The following is a 21,546-nucleotide window of genomic DNA, read 5'->3' on the forward strand; positions in this document are numbered from 1 at the left end:
AGGGGAGGGGAGGTTAAAGGAGAGGAGAGGGGAGGAGAAAGGAGAGGAGAGGGGAGGGGAGGGGAGGAAAATTATTTAGCCATTGAATTAGAAGTCCTGTTAGTATAAAACTACCATTAGTGTACTGATCTGTTTGCAGCCATTGTATCATGATATGTCTAATGCATTATTGTGTGTATACTTTTCAAGAGCTTGTGAAATCTGATATATTAGAACTGTGACGTGTGATTGGTTACAAGAGTAATCACTTAAACTTGGCCACCATGTTGGCCAAACGAATTACTTGCAAATTAAGGGTGCCCAGGACCAGGGTTTCTTGATGGAGGACTTTTAGTCCTGGGAGAGTCCTAGGCAAAGGGGGACCCTAACTTTTCCCTAAGTTTCATCAGCTTTTAAGTGTCAGAAAAATATTTGTTGCAAAAAGATATTAACTATGAAGGTTAAACCAAATTCAAGTTAAACATTTTTAACAAGAATCCTTTATAAGTGATGCTTTGTAATTCATATGCATTACATCACAATGAACATATTTGGTTGTCCTTCGATTATTGTTGCTAAGCTTTAAGTGTTGACTGCCTGATCCTTCTATTTTGTTTTTCTCCTTGAGATCAATAGCTTATTTTAGGGTGTTGATACTTTGACAAACTTCAGATTGTCCTTGTCTGAATCAGTTATTTCATCAGGAGTGGGGACAAAGGTGATTGTTTTTCTAATTCTGTATTTCTTCCTATATTTATAAGCTGCTGTTATTCTGTAAAGAGGAGCTCTCCCTCATTTTCTAAGGCTAATTGGCCACTGTGAAGGAGTGCTTAATTCTTACTGTTTAATTACAATTTGCAGAGTAAGGAGTTAGTGTAATAGCCACCTCCAGTGATGACAAATATGGTTGTTTTGTTATGTTTTGTTTGATTTTCTTTTTTGTTGATTCACCAGGAACTGTGAAGAGTCAGATTTTACCCTACTTCAAAGTGAACAAGCTGGCCTTCCAGGTATGTTTTTTATCTCTGATGCAGGAGTCTCATATGCTTTTACCAGTGCTGGTAAAAGATATGAGATTCCTGCATCAGAGATAAAAAATAATAATTTATTACTCACAGCAAGAACAGTAGTCAGAGTACCAACATTTTTTCCCACGAGTTCCCAACCCCCAATTCATACCGAATGATTAGAAGAGAATGACAGCTGCATGCACTGTGGGTTGTGTACAGAAGAGAAATGCAGAGCTTAGAGTACTGGAATCTTTTATAATGAAAAACCCTGACTTTTCCAAAAGCTTGACTGCTTTTGCTCCAAAGAAGGACATTATCTTTCTATTCTTGACAGTAACCATGCCTACCCTTTGCTCCAGAGGGAGACATTATTTCTGTCTTCCAAGGCTGTTCACTATTCAAACATCCTCAAAAAGGTAGTTCAGAATGTCTTCACTCACAAGACGTGTATAAGTGTGAGAGACCATGAGTATCATTACGTGGTAGTTGTTCTCCATCCTGGCATAAACCAATGGCAGTCAGGCTTCTTTGCTGTCTGGCTTCTGGTTGGATTAGCCAGATAAGCATCAGCAAGGGACTGGAAAGGGAGTTAGGGTATTTATTCCCATCTCTCCACCCCATTGTCTCCCACCTTGCTGCAGTTCTGGTTCTGGCTGCATTCTATAGTTACATTTCTTATGAGAGGACTCTCTTTCAGGCTACACACTCTTTCTTGGCTCATTCTCTCCCATATCTCCTTTAGGCCTATAAGTGGTAAAAGTATATCATTGTTGCCAGATTCTGTCCCTTATTGTGTTCTCATAACCTTGCCTATATCTCTGTAAACAATCCCTTCAGTACACTTTCTTCAGTAACACTTTCTAAATATACTTTGTTTCTTGCCAGGATCCTGACAGGAACTTACAGATTTAGTTAAGTTTCAAAAGAGAAAAGTTAGAAATTAATAGAGCCACAGGTTAGAAAGGTAGTAGTTTAACAAAAAATGATTTTAGAATATAGAAATATTATCCTGATATGCTAATTTATGCTAATATATTTGCTAATCAAGGTTTATAATTTATCGTCTAAGGTTGGTATCATATAAAGAAAGGTAATAATGTAATTTATTACATTAGCAGGAAAAATAGTAAGAATCACGTGAACATAGCAATAGACACCAAAAAGGATTTAATAAAATTAAAAGTCAAGGAAAATGAAATATAAAGGGTGTTTTATAAATGAAGAGCCTTAGAATGAATTGTAAAATTCATTTAAAATAATTTCTTTAAACCAAACCATCGTAAATAACAGAAAAACACTGCAGCACTGCTGTTTGAAGTCTGATCCCCTGACCACCTGAAACAGGATCACCTAGCACATTTGTTGAAAACACAGATCCCTGGCTTCCATCCTGAGCTACTGAAAAAATTTTTGAATCTGAATTTTTAACCAGCATCTCAGGTTCTCAGGTGATTCTTAGAACCACTGTAGTATAGTCATTCTTTTTTTTTTTTTTAAAGATGGGGTTGCCTAGGCTGGTCTTGTACTCTTGGGCTCAAGCAATCATCCACCTTGGCCTCCCAAAGCGTTGGGATGACAGGCGTGAGCCACCACGCCCGGCCATTCTTTTATAATGCTTTTACATTTTGAAAATTCATGTTAAAAATCAAATAGTACAGCACAGAATGTAATAAAAAGCAATGGTTCCTGGTTCCATATCTTCCAACCCTGAGTCCTGCTCCTCAAAATCAGCTGCTTTTAAACTTTTCTGTTTTTACATTTTCTGGTGGTTATTTCCATAATTCTGATTAATAATCATTGTTTTCTAAAACAGTAACAAAATGAGACATGCTCCTGTTACCATTCTAGGAAAAACTGTGCTAGAAGTGCTGTCAAAAGTTCTTTAGATAGAACAGAGAAGGAAACAGTCTAATTATAGGAAAATAAAAATCGCTGAACTTTTTTTAATTTAATTTTTTTTTTTTTTTTTTGAGATGGAGTTTTGCCTTTGTTGCCCAGACTGGAGTGCAATGGCATGATCTCAGTTCACTGCAGCCTCCGCCTCCCAGGTTCAGGGATTCTCCTGCCTCAGCCTCTCGAGTAGCTGGGATTACAGGTGCCCGGCCACCATGCCCAGCTAATTTTTGTATTTTTATTAGAGACAGGGTTGCACCATGTTGGCCAGGCTGGTCTCTAACTCCTGAGCTTGTGATCCACCCATCTCGGACTCCCAAAGTGCTGGGATTACAGGTGTGAGCCACCGCACCTGGCCTCATTGTCACTTTTTATTTATTTTTTATTTTATTTTATTTTTATTTATTATTATTATTTTTTGAGATGGAGTCTCGCTGTCTCCCAGGCTGGAGTGCAGTGGCGCAATCTTGGCTCACTGCAAGCTCTGCCTTCTGGGTTCACGTCATTCTCCTGCCTCAGCCTCCGGAGCAGCCGGGACTACAGGCGCCCGCCACCACGCCTGGCTATTTTTTGTATTTTTAGTAGAGATGGGGTTTCATCATATTAACCAGGATGGTCTTGATCTCCTGACCTCTTGATCCGCCCTCCTCGGCCTCCCAAAGTGCTGGGATCACAGGCGTGAGCCACCGCACCCGGCCTCATTGTCACTTTTTAATGTGGCATGTATGTTTAGCTAAAAGCACTAGAGATAATACTTAGATAAAAATACAGAGGATAAGGGCCGGGCGTGATGGCTCACGCCTGTAATCCTAGCACTTTGGGAGGCCGAAGCGGGCGGATCATGAGTTCAGGAGATGGAGACCCTCCTGGCTAACGCTGTGAAATCCCGTCTCTACTAAAAATACCAAAAAAAAAAAAAAAATTAGCCGGGCGTGGTGGCAGGCACCTGTAGTCCCAGCTACTTGGGAGGCTGAGGCAGGAGCATGGTGTGAACCTGGGAGGTGGAGCTTGCAGTGAGCCGAGATTGTGCCACTGCACTCCGGCATGGGCGACAGAGTGAGGCTCCATCTCAAAAAAAGAAAATATATACATACACACACATATATATATATAGAGAGAGGATAAGGTAAATACTCAAAAATCAATAGCATCTCCTGTTTTCTACTGACCCAGGCTTAGGGAATACAATAAAGTTTTGTTGTTTTTTTTTTCCCTCTCTGTCGCCAGGCTGGAGTGCAGTGGGGTAATCTCAGCTCACTGCGACCTCTGCCTCCCGGGTTCAAGCTGTTCTCTTGCCTCAGCCTCCCGAGTAGCTGTGACTACAGGTGCGCACCACCATGCCCAGCTAATTTTTGTATTTTTAGTAGAGATGTGGTTTCACTATGTTGGCCAGGGTGGTCTCGATCTTTTGTCCTCCTGATCCACCTGCCTTGGCCTCCCAAAGTACAATAATTTTATGAAGTACAATGAAACAAATACTTGGATAACTAACTTTGGGGGAAAAAAGGTTATTTTGAAATTGTAGGAAGAAAATAAATGAGTAAAAGAGTCATAATTTTCTTCTAATGTTAAAGGCTAAATGCAATAGAAATAACAATTTTCATATTAATGTACCAGTTAAAGCACTATCTTTAATAAAAAGAGCCTTTTATTAAAGGCTTTTCAGGATTTTATAGAAGTTGATGACACGTTGATAAAGAAATTACTTTGAAAAATAAAAGGTCAGATACCAAAAATATTAATATGTTTATTTTATTTTATTTATTTATTTTTAAAAACAGTCTTACTCTATTGCCCAGGCTGAAGTGCAGTGGCACAATCACAGCTCACTGCAGCTTCCAACTCTGGGCTCAAACCATCCTCCCACTTCAGCCTCCTGAGTAGCTGAGACTGCAGGCATGCACCACCACACTCGGCTAAATTTTGTTTAATTTTTATGCTAGAGTACCAACACCAGATACTGTTTTACAAAATGGAAATAATCCAAATCAGTTGTTATTAAATCAAATCCATGGAGAATGTAATAAAATAGATTTCAAAAATAAATCCCAACTATCATAAGAATTTAGTATGTGACAAGTCAAAGGCAAAACAATTGCTAGTCCTGGCGTGAAGGATTTGAATGAGGTGGAAATCTGAGATATCTCTCTTGCTGTCAGATGAATTCCATCAGGTGACAGGCGTCCTACATAATCTGGGAGATGTGTCACAAGTGGCAATTAGAGATATATATTTTGGCAATTGGAGACATCCAGTGTTTTGTGGTTACTAATAAAAAAATAATTAAAGTAGTAATATTAAAATATTTTTACAATGTGAAGTTCACTGATAAAGGCCAAGTCAAATGTTGGGAGGAACAAAAGTAAATCAGAAACAAAGTAGCAAGTGAGTCACAGGACAACTCAGACTATCCAGTCAATTTTTTTTGTTTTTTTTTTTTTAATTTTTTTTTTTGAGATGGAGTCTCGCTTTGTCGCCCAGGCTGGAGTGCAGTGGCCGGATCTCAGCTCACTGCAAGCTCTGCCTCCCGGGTTTACGCCATTCTCCTGCCTCAGCCTCCCGAGTAGCTAGGACTACAGGCGCCCGCCACCACGCCCGGCTAGTTTTTTGAATTCTTTTTTTAGTAGAGACGGGGTTTCACCGTGTTAACCAGGATGGTCTCGATTTCCTGACCTCATGATCCACCCGTCTCGGCCTCCCAAAGTGCTGGGATTACAGGCTTGAGCCACTGCGCCCGGCCTCCAGTCAGTTTTTACCAATCTTCCTTGCAAGTTACTTGGGATACATTTTATTCACATGTTCATATATGAGTGAATTTCATCTGAGGATGTTTTAAAAGCACCGATTGGCCTGGCCTGGGCACAGCGGCTCATGTTTGTAATTCCAGCACTTTGGGACGCCAAGGCGGGTGGATCACCTGAGGTCAGGAGTTCGAGACCAGCCTGGCCAACATGGTGAAACCCCTGTCTCAACTAATTCAAATATTAGCCAGGTGTAGTGTGATTACAGGTGTGCACCTGTAACCTGGGAGGCAGAGGTTGCAGTGAGCCAAGATCGTGCTACTGCATTCCAGCCTGGGTGATACAGTGAGGCTCCGTCTCAAAAAAAAAAAAAAAAAAAAAGAACCGATTGACTTCTGACAGAAAGTGACAAAAAACAATTAACATTTAATAAATATTTATGGGTCAATTAGTTTAACAATATGAAGGGATAGTACATCTCACACCATATACATCAAAATAAGCTCTAGGATTCCTGCACCAAGATAGCTGACTAGACACAGCCAGGAGGAACATCTCCCACCAAGGAACCAGATCTTCAGAGGGAAGGCATTGAGAGGGGGTAGTGGGAAGACACAGAGGCTGGGCTGAAGGGAGAGGAAGCTGGGAACCCTGTGTGGGGCTACCACTGCTTCTTGCCTGTGAGCTCAATATGCAAGAAGCAACTCTCTCTTGTTATGGACCTCTGGAATCCTAGCAAGAGGAGACCCCTCTACCATTAGGGATACTTGAATTGGCAGGGAAAGCTGCCTAAGGAAGTGGTAGGGCCAGAACTCCAGCTGGAGAGGAGCTCAGAGGATTTGGTGAGGGAGTGTCTGGAGATGCCAGGGACACCCATCCTGTCAGCTCCTGTATCATTTTATTGTGATTCATAGCTTCCTTAGATTGGGTTTCAGTGTTCTCCTGAATCTGATCTTCCTTCCTATCTGTATTCTGAATCCTATTTCTGTCATTTTAGCCATCTCAGCCCAGTTAAGAACCCTTGCTAGAGAACTAGTGTGATTGTTTGGAGAAAATAAAGTTTGACTTGCTCCCATAGGATACTTTAGCCCTAGGTGAACTGTTAGACCTGAACTCTTAATGGTGGTCTTGGACCTGGACAGCCCTTGCTCTGCTGGTCTCTCCTGGGGCCCCAGCCTGGCTGTATCTGCTTGCATGGCAGCCCCCAGGTACCTCTTGAGGGCTGCATCATAGCTTCTGCACTGGCACATCAGGCCTGACTAGCAGAGTGCTCCAGCAGAGCTGCCCATAAACACACAGCAGCCCACCTGGGCCCTCCTCTCACTGCAGCCTCCTCCATCTGCCTTGCCTGCAGGCACTCGCGCATAGCTATTCCCTCTCCTCACATCACTTTGCCAGTGTATGTGTGTACTAGAGGTCCTAGCCTTCCCTTTTCCACCAGCACACACGTGCACATGCATCCTACCATGCCAGTGCTGCCAGAGTGAGTGCACCCCACTCCCCTTCTCCCCACTGCACAGCCATTATCATGAGAGTATTGGCAGCACAGGGCCCACTAGCGTTAACATGCACAGAGCATGCACACAGTCTTGTACCCACCAGTGCCCTGCCCCTGTGTTAACACCACCAGTGAGAACACATGCACAGTCACTGGCAGGAGCTGCACCCCCTTAGTCGTACTGCTACCACTGCTGCTGCAAACACTCATATGAAGGCCAGTACCCCAGCACCCACTAACATCCTGCTGCAGCTGACCAGGATGTACTCTGTTGTGCTGCTGCTGACACTGCATCGCAGTGTTGTGACCAGCAATCTGGGAGCATTTTGGTCCCTCCAGTGCAACAGGTTCCTAACCTTGAGGAGCCAGAGAACAAAGCTAGGGTCTGATACCCCAAAGTTAGAGCATGCAGTCAGGAGTCCTGAACTGAGCCTTGCCCCACTAAGACCTTCCAGTAATGAAAACAGTCCACTGAACCCTCCTTATACCACAATCAAACCCCCAATGTCATCAAATAAGATAAAAGAAAAAAAAAAGTCCATCCAAAGGATAGCAACTTCAGACATTGAAGGAACATCACCATGCACAAATAAGAAAGAACCAGTGCAAGAACTCTAACAATTCCAAAAGCCAGAGTGTCTTATTTTCTCCAACCAATCATACTAGTTCTCCAGCAAGGGTTCTTAACTGGGCTGAGATGGCTAAAATGACAGAAATAGGATTCAGAATACAGATAGGAAGGAAGATCATTGAGATTCAGGAGAACACTGAAACCCAATCTAAGGAAGCTACAAATCACAATAAAATGATACAGGAGCTGGCAGACAAAATAGCCAGTATAGAAAAGAATGTAACTGACCTGAGCTGAAAAACACTCTACAAGAATTTCATAATGCAATTTCAAGTGTTAACAGCAGAATAGACCAAGCTGAAGGAAGGATCTCATAGCTTAAAGACTTGCTTTCTGAAATAAGACAGTCAGACAAGAATAACAAGAAAAGAATACAAAAGAATGAAAAACTCTAAGAAATATGGTATTATGTAAAGAGACTGAATCTACAACTCATTGGCATCCCTGCAAGAGAATGGGAAGAATGGAAGCAACGTGAAAACATATTTCAGAATATCATCTGTGAGAACTTCCCCAACCTGGCTAGAGAGGCCAATATTCAAATTCAGGAAATACAAGAACTCCTGAAAAATACTTGACAAGAAGATAATTCCCAAGACACACAATCATAAGATTCTTCAAGGTTGAAATGAAAGAAAAAATATTAAAGGCAGTTGAAATAAAAGAAAAAAGTGTTAAAGGCAGTTAGAGAGAAAAGACAGGTCACCTACAAAGGGAAGCCCATCAGAACTCTCAGTAGAAACTCTACAAACCAGAAGTGAATGGGGGCCTATATTCAATATTCTTAAAGAAAAAAAATTCCAACCAAAAATTTCATATCTGACCAAACTAAGCTTCATAAGCGAAGGAGAAATAAAATCATTTTCAGACAACCAAATGCTGAGGGAATTTGTTACCACCAGACCTACCGTACAAGAGCTCCTGAAAGTAGTAGTAACATGGAAAGGGAAGACCATTACCAGCCATTACAAAAACACATTTAAGTACACAGACCAGTGACAATATAAAGCAATCACACAAACAATTCAGCAATAGCTAGCAACATGATGACAGGATCAAATCAAGGCAAATCAATACTAACCTTGAATGTAAATGGGCTAAATGCCCCAATAAAAAGGCACTGCAAGTAGCAAGCTGAATAATGAAGCAAGACCCAATGGTATGCTGTCTTCAAGAGACCCATTTCACCTACAATGACACCCACAAGCTCAAAATAAAAGGATAGAGAAAAATATACCACCAAATAGAAAATAGAAAAAAGCAGGAATTGCCATCCTAATTTCAGAAAAAACAAATGTTAAACCAACAAAGATCAAAAAAGGCAAAGAAGGGCATTACATAATGGTAAAGGGTTCAATTCAACAATATCTAATTATCCTAAATATATATGCACCCAACACAGGATTCATAAAGCAAGGTCTTAGAGACCTTCAAAAAGACTTAGACTACCACACAATAAGAGTGGGAGACTTCAACACCCCACTGATAGTATGAGATCATTGAGGCAGAAGATTAACAAAGATATTGAGAACTTGAACTCAACACTGGACCAAATGGACCTGATAAACATCTACAGAACTCTCCACCCAAAAACAATAGAATATACATTCCTCTCATTTGCACATGGCACATACTTTAAAATCGACCACATAATTGGACATAAAACAATCCTCAGAAAATTTGAAAAACCTGAAATAATACCATCCACACACTTGGACCACAGTGCAATAAAAATAGAATTCAATATGAAGAAAACACCTCAAAGCCATACATTTACATGAAAATTAAACAACCTGCTCCTGAATGACTTTTGGCAAATAATAAAATTAAAGGAGAAATCAGGAAGTTCTTCAAGACTAATGAGAACAAAGACATAATACACCAGAATCTCTGGGACACAGCTAATGCTGTGTTAAGAGGGAAATTTATAGCACTAAATGCCCACATCAAAAAGTTAGAAAGATCTCAAATTAACAATCTAACATTACAACTAAAAGAATAAGAGAAGCAAGAGCAAACCAACCCCAAAGCTAGCAGAAGACAAGAAATAATCAAAATCAGAGCTGAACCAAAGGAGATTGAGACATGAAAAATCACTCAAAAGATTAATGAATGCAGGAGCTGTTTTTTTTTTTTTTGAAAAAATTAGTAAGACAGATAGACTACTAGCTAGACTAACAAAGAACATGCAAGAGAATATGCAAATAAATACAATAGAAACAAAGGGGATATTACCACTAACCCCACAGAAATACAAATAATCATCAGAGACTATTATGAACATCTCTATGCACACAAACTAGAAAATCTAGAAAAAATGGATAAATTCTTGGACACATACACCTTCCCAAGACTGAATCAGGAAGAAACCAAATCCCTGAACAGACCAAAATTGAATCAGTAATAAATAGCCCACCAACCAGAATAAGCCCTGGACAGTCAGAGTCCCAGCCAAATTCTACCAGATGTACAAAGTAGAGCTGGTACCATTCCTACTGAAACTTTTCCAAAAAAAGTTTCTATGAGGCCAGCATCATCCTGATACCAAAATCTAGCAAAGACACAACAACAATAAAAAAAACTACAGGCCATTGCTGGGTGCTGTGGTGTGCACCTGTGATCTCAGCTACTCGGGAGGCTGAGGCAGGAGAATCGCTTGAAACCAGGAGGTGGAGGTCTCAGTGAGCCGAGATTGTGCCACTGCACTTCAGCTTCGGTGACAAGAGCAAAACTCTGTCTCAAAAAAAAAAAAAAAAAAAGAAAACTACAGGCCGATATCCTTGATGACCAATTGATGCAAAAAAAACCACAACAAAATACTAGCAAATTTTATCCAGCAGCCCCTCAAAAATCTAAGCCACCACAATCAAGTAGCAATATTATAGAAAGGAATTATTTCTGGGATGCAATGCTGGTTCAACATATACAAATCAATAAACATGATTCATCACATAAACAGAACTAAAGACAAAAACCACATGATCATCTCAATAGATGCAGAAAAGGCTTTTGATAAAATTCAGTATCTTTTCTGTTAAAAAATTTCAATAAACTAGGTATTGAAGGAACATACTTCAAAGTAATAAGAGCCATATATGACAGACCCACAGCCAACATCATACTGAATGGGCAAAAGCTGGAAGCATTCCCCTTGAAACTGGCATAGGACAAGGATACTCTCTCTTATCACTCCTATTTAACATAGTATTGGAAGTCCTGGCCAGTGCAATCAGGCAAGAGAAAGAAATAAAAGGCATACAAATAGGAAAAGATAAAGTCAAACTATCCTTGTTTACAGACGGCACGATTTGATACTAGAAAACCCCATAGTCTCACCCTCAAAGCTCCTTCAGCTAATAAACAACTTCAGCCAAGTTTCAGGATACAAAATCAACGAACAATAACCATTAGCATTCCTATACACCAACAACAGCCAAGATGAGAGCCAAATCAGGATGGCAACCCCATACACAATTGCCACAAAAAGAATAAAACACCTAGGAATATAGCTAACCAGGGAGGTGAAAGGTCTCTATAATAAGAATCACAAAACACTGCTGATAGAAATCAGAGATGACACAAACAAATGGAAAAACATTCCATACTTATGAATGGAAAGAATCAATATTGTTAAAATGGCCATACTGCCCAATGCAATTTACAGATTCAATGCTATTCCTATCAAACTACCAATAACATTCTTCATGGAACTAGAAAAAACTATTTTAAAATTCACGTGGAACCAAAAAAAGAGCCTGAATGGCCAAGGCAATCCTACTCAAAAAGAACAAAGCAAGAGGCATCATTCTACCCAACTTAAAACTATACTAAAGGACTACAGTAACCAAAACAGCAGGGTGCTGATACAAAAACTGACATACAGTCCATGGAACAGAATAGAGAGCCCAGAAATAAGGTTGCACACCTAAAACCATCTGATCTTCGACAATACTGACAAAAACAGGCGATTAGGAAAGGACTCCACATTCAGTAAATGGTGCTGAGATAACTGGCTAGCCATATGCATAAGATTGAAACTGGACCCCTTCCTTACACCACATACAAAAATCAACTCAAGATGAATCAAAGACTTAAATGTAAAACCCCAAACTATAAAAACCCTGGGAGACAACCTAGGCAATACCATTGAGGACACAGGAACGGGCAAAGATTTCATAAGATGCCAAAAGCAATCACAACAAAAGCAAAAATTGACAAATGGGACTTAATTAAACTAAAGAGCTTTTGCACAACAAAAGAAACTGCCAACGGAGTAGACAACCTGCAGAGTGGGAAAAATACTTGCAAACTATGCATCTGACAAAGGTCCAATATCTAGCATCTGTAAGGAAAAACAAACTTACAAGAAAAAACAACCCCATTAAAAACTGGGCAAAGGATACGAACAGATAATTTTCAAAAGAAGACATACATGCAGCCAATACACGTATGAAAAAAAGCTCAATTTTACTAATCATTAGGGAAATGCAAATCAAACCACAATGAGATACCATGTTACATCAGTCAGAATGGCTATTTAAAAGTCAAAAAATAACAGATGCTGGCAAGATTGCAAAGAAAAGGGAATGCTAATACACTGTTGGTGGGAGTGTAAATTAGTTTAATAATTGTTGAAAGCAGTGTGTTGATTCCTCAAAGAACTAAAATAGAACTACCATTTGACTCAGCAATCTCATTACTGGGTATATATCCAAAGGGACATAAAATCATTCTATCATAAAGACACATGCACACATATGTTCATTGCAGCACTATTCACAATGGCAAAGACATAGAATCAATCTAAATGCCCATCAATGGAAGAATGGGTAAAGAAAATGTGTCACATATACACTACGAAAAGGAATGAGATCATGTCCTTTGCAGGAACATGGATAGAGCTAGAGGCCATGACCCTTAGCAAACTAATGCAGGCACAGAAAACAAAATACCACAGGTTCTCATCTATAAGTTGGAACGAAATGATGAGAACACATGGACAAAAGGAGGAGAACGACATACATGAGGGCCTACCAGAAGGGTAGAGGTTGGGAGGAGGAAGAAGAGCAGAAAAAATAACTCTAGTACCTGGGTGATGAAATAATCTGTTCATCAAACCCTTGTGACACAAGATTACCTATATAACAAACCTGCACATGTACCCCTGAACCTAAAATAAAAGTTAAAAAACAAAATAAAAAACCTAAATAGATGAAGACGAAATGTTTTCCAAAGTCCATAAAGCAAATAAATTGTGTATCTGTGCAACTTTGTTGGGGAAAAATAAGTTCTTCATCTTCAATGACATGTTGAATATTGGAAATCTTATAAGTATGTTTAAATAAATATAAGAAACTCAGTTAGGTATAGCAAAATACATATCAGTTAGAAAGCAACAAAATATAAAACCATATGGCAAATCTTTTAAGAATGTACCCTTTAAAGAAATGATACAAATATGCAAGACCAATAAATACCAATAAAACTCTTTTAGGATAATTTATAGAATGTGACTACACAGTAACTGTGAAATTACTTAAAAAGTCAAAGGGTCAAAGGTACAAAACATTTATATACTATATGCTAAATGACCAGAGAAGATAATTTATTGACAAAGAAATATACACTCTAAGTCACAACACGAAAAATTCCAATTTGGTAGCAATTAAAGCAAAGCAAAATAAAGATACAACCACATTTCTACATAACTATCCAAGATAAATCAAACCAACACCACAGCATTGGTGAACTGTTGAAAAATAAATATATTGCTGGTAATCCTTGAGGACTTTGCTGAGACTCTAGAGCAGTGGTTACAAAAGTCTTTGATGTAGTAATTTTGTTTTGAGCAATAGATCCTATATATGATATAAATATAATGAAATTTATATATATTTATATGATATATATATTTATATGATATCTATGATATATATTTATATATAGATGATATATAGATGATATAAATGATATAAATGAAAACAAAAATCAGATGTATGTTTCTCTACAGTAGATGTATGTTAGAGTACTGAAAATTGAAAATAACTCAACGATGGGTGGAATAATTGTTGAATAAACCATGATACTTTTTCCAAAATATATATATATTTTTTTCAATAGCTTTTCCAGTACAAGTGGTTTTTGGTTACATGGATGAATTGTGTAGTGGTGAAGTCCAAGATTTTAGTGCACTTGTCACCCCAATAGTTTACATTGTACCCAATATGTAGTTTTTTTACTCCCCACCTCCCTTCCATTTTACCCTCTTCTAAGTCTCCAATGTTATACCACTCTGTATGCATTTATGTACTCATAACTTAGCTTCCACTTATAAGTGAGAACATACAGTATTTGGTTTTTCATTCCTGAGTTACTTTACTTAGAATAATGGCTTCAGCTCCAACCAAGTTGCTTCAAAAGACATTATTTTATTTCTTTTAATGGCTGAGTAGCATTCCACAGCATATATACACCACATTTTCTTTATTCACTCATCAGTTGATGGGCACATAGGTTAGTTCCATATCTTTGCAATTGTGAATTGAACTGTGATAAACACATGCATACAAATGTCTTTTGATATAATGCCTGACTTACATTCCTTTGGGTAGATGCCCAGTAGTGGTATTGCTGGGTTAAATGGTAGATCTACTTTTAGTTCTTTGAGAAACCTCCATTCCGTTTTCCATAGAGGTTGTAATGTTCCCTTTCCACCACATCCACGCCAACATCTTTTTTTTTTTTATTTTATTTTTCAATAATGGCCATTCTGGTTCAGGCAAGGTGGTATCTCACTGTGGTTTTTATTTGCATTTCCCTGATGATTAGTGATGTTGAATATTTTTTCATATCTTTGTTAGCCGTCTGTATATCTTCTTTTGAGAAGTATCCACGACATTTGCCTACTTTTTTGATGGGATTATTTGTTTTTTTTCTTGCTGATTTGTTTGAGTTCCTTGTAGATTTTGGATATTAGTCCTCTGTCAGATGCATAGTTTGCAAATATTTTATACCATTCTGTGGGTTGTCTGCTTATGCTGATGATTATTTCTTTTGCTGTGCAGAAGCTTTTTAAATTTAATTTGGTTCTATTTACATGTTTTTGTTTTTGTTGCATTCACATTGGGGGTCTTGGTCATAAATTCTTTTCTTAGGCCAATGTCCAGAAGAGTTTTTCCTAGGTTTTCTTCTAGAATGTCTTTGGTTTCAGGTATTAAAGTCTTTAATTCATCTTTAGTTGATTTTTGTATATGCTGAGAAACAGGGGTCCAGTTTCATTCTTCTACATGTGGCTTGCCAGTTATCCCAGCACCATTTATTGAATAGGGCATGTTTTCCTCAATTTATATTTTGGTATGTTTTGTCAAATTTCCATTGATTGTAAGTATTTGGCTTTATTTCTGGGTTCTCTATTCTGTTCAGTTGGTCCATGTATCCACTTTTACACCAGTACCATGCTGTTTTGGTTACCGTAGCCTCGTAGTATAATTATGATTTGAAATTAGGTAATGTGATGCCTTTGGACTTGTTCTTTTTGCTTAGGATTGTTTTGGTAACTCAGGCTCTTTTTTTTTTTTTATTCCATATGAATTTTAGGATTTTTTTTCTAATTTTATTAGAAAAATGATGTGAGTATTTTCTTCCTTTTTTTTTTTCTTTCCCCCTCTTTTTTGAGACGGAGTTCCACTGTTGTTGCCCAGGCTGGAGTACAATGGCGTGATCTCAGCTCACTGCAACCTCTGCCTCCCAGGTTCAAGGAATTCTTCTGTTTCAGCCTCCCGAGTAGCTGGGATTACAGGCACCCACCACCATGCCAGCTAATTTTTGTATTTTTTAGTAGACACGGGATTTCACCATGTTGGCCAGGCTCATCCTGAACTCCTGACCTAAGGTAATCCACCCACCTTGGCTTCCGAAAGTACTGGGATTACAGGCATGAGCCACCTAGGCTGGCTTGATGTGGGTATTTTCATAGGAATTGCATTGAATCTGTACATTCCTTTGGGCACTATGGTCATTTTCACAGTATTGATTCTTCCAATCCAGAGCATGGGATGTATTTCCATTTGTTTGTGTCCTCTATGATTTCCTTCAGCAGTGTTTTGTCTTTCTCCTTGTAGAGCTTTTTCACCTTCTTGGTTAAGTACACCCCTAGGTATTTTATTTTATTATTTTCAGCTAATTGTAAAAGGAATTGAGTTCCTGATTTAATCCTCAACTTGGTCATTGTTGCTGTATAACAATGCTACTGATTTGTGTACATTGATTTTCGTAACCTGATACTTCACTGAATTAATTTATCAAATCTAGGAGTCTTCTGGAGGAGTCTTTAGGGTTTTCTAGGTGTACAATCATGTCATTGGCAAACAGATAGTTTGACTTCCTCTTTTCCAATTGGTGTGCCCTTTGTTTGTTTCTCTTGCCTGATTAGTCTGACTACCACTTTCAGTACCATGTTGAATAGAAGTGGTGAAAGTGGGTATTCTTGTCCTGTTCTAGTTCTTAGGGGGAATGTTTTCAACTTCTCCCCATTCATATGTTGTTGGCTGTGGGTTTGTCATAATAGCTTTTACTGTTTTGAGATATGTCCTTCTATGCCTAGTTTGTTGAGGGTTTTTAATCATAAATGGAAGGTGGGTTTTACCAAATGCTTTTTCTGCATTTATTGAGATAATAATATGGTTTTTGTTTTAGATTCTGTTTATGTAGTGAATTACATTTATTGACTTGCATATGTTGAACCATCCCTGCATCCTTGGTATGAAACCCACTTGATCATGGTGAATGTTCTTTCTGATGTGCTGTTGGATTTGGTTTGCTAGTATTTTATTGTGTTGAGAATGTTTGCATCTGTTTATTAGCCATATTGGTCTTTAGTTTTCTTTTTTCATTATGTCCTTACCTGGCTTTGGTATCAGGGTGATATTGGTGTCATAGAATGAATTAGGGAGGATTCCTTCTTCCATAATCGTTTGGAATAGTTTCAGTAGGGTTGGTACCAATTCTTCTTCCTCTTCTTCTCCTCCTCCTCTTCCTTCTTCTTCCTCCTCTTTCCTTCCTCCTCCTTCTCCTTCCTTTTCTTCCTTCTTCTTCATCTTATCCTTCCTCCTTCTTCTTCTCCTTCCTCCTCCTTCCTTCTTCTCCTTCCTCCTTCTTCTTCTCCTTCCTCCTCCTTCCTTCTTCTCCTTCCTCCTTCTTCTCCTTCCTTCTTCCTCTTCTCCTTCCTCCTCCTTCGTCCTTCTCCTTCCTTCTTCTTCCCCCTACTCCTCCTCCTTCTTCTTCTCCATGCCCCCCTTCTCCTCCTCCTTCTTTTTTTTTTCTTTTTTGAAACAGAGTCTCACTCTGTCACCCAGGCTGGAGTGCAATGGCATGATCTCAGCTCACTGCAACCTCCGCCTCCTGGGTTCAAGTGATTCTCATGCCTCAGCCTCCCAAGTAACTGGGACTACAGGGGTGCACCACTACACCTGGCTAATTTTTGTATTTTTAGTGGAGACAGGGTTTCACCTTGTTGACCAGGCTGGTCTTGAACCCCTGACCTCAGGTGATCCGTCTACCTTGGCCTCCCAAAGTGCTGGGATTACAGGCATGAGCCACCACACCCAGCCCGAATTCTTCTTTGAATGTCTGGTTGAATTTGGCTGTGAATCTATCTGGCCCTGGAGTTTTTGTTGTTGTTGGCATTTTTTTTTTCTGTTACTGATTCAATCTTACTGCTTGTTATTGGCCTGTTAGGGATTTTTATTTCTTCCTAATTCAAGGTAGAAGAGTTGTATGCTTCCAGGAATTTAACCATTTCCTCTAGATTTTCTAGTTTGTGTGCATAGAGTTTTTCATAGTCATCTCAAATGATCATTTGTATTTCTGTGGTGTCAGTTGTAATGTCTCCATTTTCATTTCTAGTTGACCTTATTTGAGTTTTCTCTCTTCTTGGTTAATTTAGCTAATGGTCTATCAATTTTGTTTATCTTTTTAAATACCAACTTGTTGTTTCATTGATCTTTTGTATTTTTTGTTTCCATTTCATATAGTTCTGCTTTTATCTTTATTTTTTATTTTCTTCTGCTAGCTTTGGGTTTTTTTCTTGTTGCTCTAGTTCCTTGAGGTGTGATGTTAGGTTGTCAATTTGTGATCTTTCAGGCTTTTTGATGCAGGCATTTAGCACTATAAACTTTTCTCTTAGCACTGCTTTTGCTCTATCCCAGAGGTTTTGATAACTCATGTCACTACTGTCATTCATTTGAAGAATTTTAAAATTCCCATCTTGATTTAATTGTTAACCCAGACATCATTCAGGAGAAGGTTGTTTTATTTCCATGTATTTGTATAGTTTTGAGGGTTCCTTTTGGAGTTGATTTCTAGTTTTATTCCACTGTGGTCTGAGAAGATACCTGATATAATTCCAATTTTTAAAAGTTTATTGCTTTGTGGCCTATCATATGGCCTATCTTGGAGAATGTTCCATGTGCTGATGAGAAGAATGTATATTCTGCAGTTCCTGTGTAGAATGTTCCATAGATATCCGTTAGGCCCATTTGTTTTAGAGTGAACTTTATTTCTAGTGTTTATTTTTTATTTTCTGCCTCAATGATGTATCCAGTGCTGTCAGTGGAGTGTTGAAGTCCCCTACGATTATTGTATTGCTGTTGAGCTCTTTTCTTAGGTCTAATAGTAATTGTTTTATGAATCTGGGAGCTCAAGAGTTAGGTGCATATATATTTAGGACTGTAATATCTTTTTGTTGGATCGATTATATTATTATTGTATAACGACCTCTGTGGTCATTATACAATAATAGCTACTCCTGCTTGCTTTTGGTTTCCATTTGCATGGAATATCTTTTTTCACCCCTTTACCTTGAGTCTATATGAATCCTTATGCGTTAGGTGAGTCTCTTGAAGACAGCAGATATTTGGATTGTGATTTTTTAAATCCATTCTGCCAATCTGTATCTTTTAAGTGGAGCATTTAGAACATTTGAATTTAATGTTAATAATGACTATTCCAGTCATCACGTTGATTGTTACCTAGATACTTTGGTTTCCTCACTGTGTTATTGTTTTATAGGCCCTGTGACTTTTCTGCTTTGAAAAGTTCTATTCTGGTGCACACTGACCTTTTATTTCAAGATTTAGAACTCATTTTAGCATTTCTTGTAGGGCTAGTCTTGTAGTGACAAACTCCCTCAGCATTTGCTTGTCTGAAAAAGACAACTTCTTTTTCTTTTATGACACTTAGTTTTGCCGGATTGAAAATTGTTGACTAACAGGTATTCTGTTTAAAGAGGCTAAAGATAGGACCCCAATCCCTTCTGGCTAGTAAGGTTTCTACTGAGAAGTCTGCTGTTAGTCTGAAAGGTTATCTTTTGTAGGTTACCTGATGCTTTTGTATCACTGCTCTTAGAATTTTTCATTCATGATGACTTTAGACAGCCTGATGACTGTATGTATTGCTGATGTCCTTTTTGCAATGAATCTCCAAGGAATTCTTTGAGCTTCTTGTATTTGGATGTCTAAATCTTTAGCAAGGCCAGGGAAGTCTTCCTCAACTATTTCCTCAAATAAATTTTCCAGACTTTTGGCTTTTCCTTTTCCCTCAGGAACACCAAGGAATCTTAGGTTAGGCCATTGCACATAATTCCATATTTCTTGGGGACTTTGTTCATTTCTTTTAATTCTTTTTTTCTTTAGTTTTGTCTGTTGGGTTAATTCAAAAGCCTTGTCTTTGGGCTCTGAAATTCTTTCTTCTACTTGGTCTAGTCTATTGTTAAAACTTTCCTCTGCATTTTGTAATCCCCTAAATGTGTCTTTCATTTCCAAAAATTCTGGTTGGTTTTTTTTAAAAATACATATATCTGTTTAGAAAATTTTTCATCCATATCCTGAATGTTTTAAAAATTTCTTTATGTTGGTTTTCACATTTCTTTTGTATCTTCTTGAGTAACTTATTAATCAAGCTTTTGAATTCTTTATCTGGTATTTCAGATTTCTTTTTTCTTTTTCTTTTTCTTTTGAGATGGAGTCTCACTCTGTTGCCTAGACTGGAGTGCAGTAGCAGGATTTTGGCTCGCTGCAACCTCCGCCTCCCAGGTTCAAGCAATTCTCCTGCCTCAGCCTTCCAAGTAGCTGGGATTAAAGGTGTCCACCACCATGCCCAGCTAATTTTTGTATTTTTAGTACAGACGGGGTTTCACCATGTTGTTCAGGCTGGTCTTGAAATCCTGACCTCAGGTAAACTGCTCGCCTTGGCCTCCCAGAGTGTTAGGATTATGGCGTGAGCCATCATGCCCGGCCTGGATTTCATCTTGGATTGGATCCATTACTGGATAGCTAGTGTGATCTTCTGGGGGATATTACAGAACCCTGTTTTGTCATATTGCCAGATTTATTTTTCTGGTTCCTTCTCATTTGAGTATACTATTTCTTCTGATTATTTTTGAACTTACTTTTTATTCAACTTTATTTATTTTTTAATTTTTTTTTCTCCCTTGAGGATGTAACTTTAATGATTACAGTTTTTTTTTTTTTTTTTAATAACCTAATTCAGCTATGAATGCTTTCAGGGTTAAACATTCTTTACGAGTTTCTTAGTTATGGAGAGTCTTTTTAGGATGGCTTTCTCAGATGCTGGGTGTAGTAGCAATATGCATGGTGTGTGAACAGATTCACTGTCTCTTGTGGGAATGGCAGAGGCCTCTTGAAGCTTATCTCACTCCCCAGTGGTGTGCACTTTTTATTTATTTTTCCCCCAGTATTTTATTTACTGGGTTGAACAGTTCAGGCTTCAGGCCAGTAGAGCAGGTGTCCATGGTCAAACACTGGCTGTGGCTAAAGCAGTTGGGTAAATTCAATACCCAATGGTGGGCAGAGGTCCCAGCCTTGACAGAAGTCACTGGGGGAGCTCTCAGTGAAACACACTGATGTCTTCTCAGGAGGAAAAGTGGGAGCCACCTCAGCTTCCCTGCCAGTCCAGCAGAAAAGTTATCTACCTTCCAGTCACAATCCTGACCCAGTGTTCTGGCTATTCAGATGAGACAGGCACTTCTTTTCATTTGCAGGAATGTCGATATTCCATGTAGACAGGGATGGTAGCCTCTACCCCTCAAGCAGGTCTGAACCTGGAGGGTACTCCTTCTGTGGGGATGCAGTCACCCTAAAGTATTCCCAAAAGGCTGTCTACTATTTCCACCCATGCTGAGCTCCTATGGGAGAAGTCCCAGCTGTGTCTGCAGTGGTGGGTGAGGGGAAGAAGAAATCCCCTTCTCCAAGACCCTTCATGAGCACCAGGGCTGCCTGTTGGGGTAGAGTCACAGACTTTCCCCCACTGGGCTCAGCAATGCATCTGTACTTCTGCTGAAACAAACTTCACACAAGAAGAAAGTCCTGGGACTCACGGCTTGCCACCTGGATTCTTTTGTCCTATGGGGGTGCTCCCTTGATGTGGTGTACCCCCCTTTCCCCAGGAGTAGGAGTCTCTGAAGGCCAGATTACTGTGAATGCTGCTGCTCCTCTGTGTCTAGCTGCCCAGTTGGGCTGCCATCCTCCAGGCCGGTGCTGGGGAATGTCTGCAAGGGATCCAATGATGTGACCTGTCCTCAAGTCTCCCAGCACTGGGTACCAGCACCAGATCAGATAGAGGTGGCTGGGGAGTGATATAGACTCTGTGAGATTCCTTGGTTATAAATAGCCTTGGTGTGTTGGCTTTCTCAAATGCCAGCTGTAGTAGTAATGAACTGGTCACGTGGACAGACTTAGGACCTCCTGGTTAGTGAAGGTGATACAAGCAATTGTGATA

This window comes from Mandrillus leucophaeus, unplaced genomic scaffold, assembly GCF_000951045.1.
Source record: "Mandrillus leucophaeus isolate KB7577 unplaced genomic scaffold, Mleu.le_1.0 Scaffold329, whole genome shotgun sequence".
In the NCBI taxonomy this organism is placed as follows: domain Eukaryota; kingdom Metazoa; phylum Chordata; class Mammalia; order Primates; family Cercopithecidae; genus Mandrillus; species Mandrillus leucophaeus.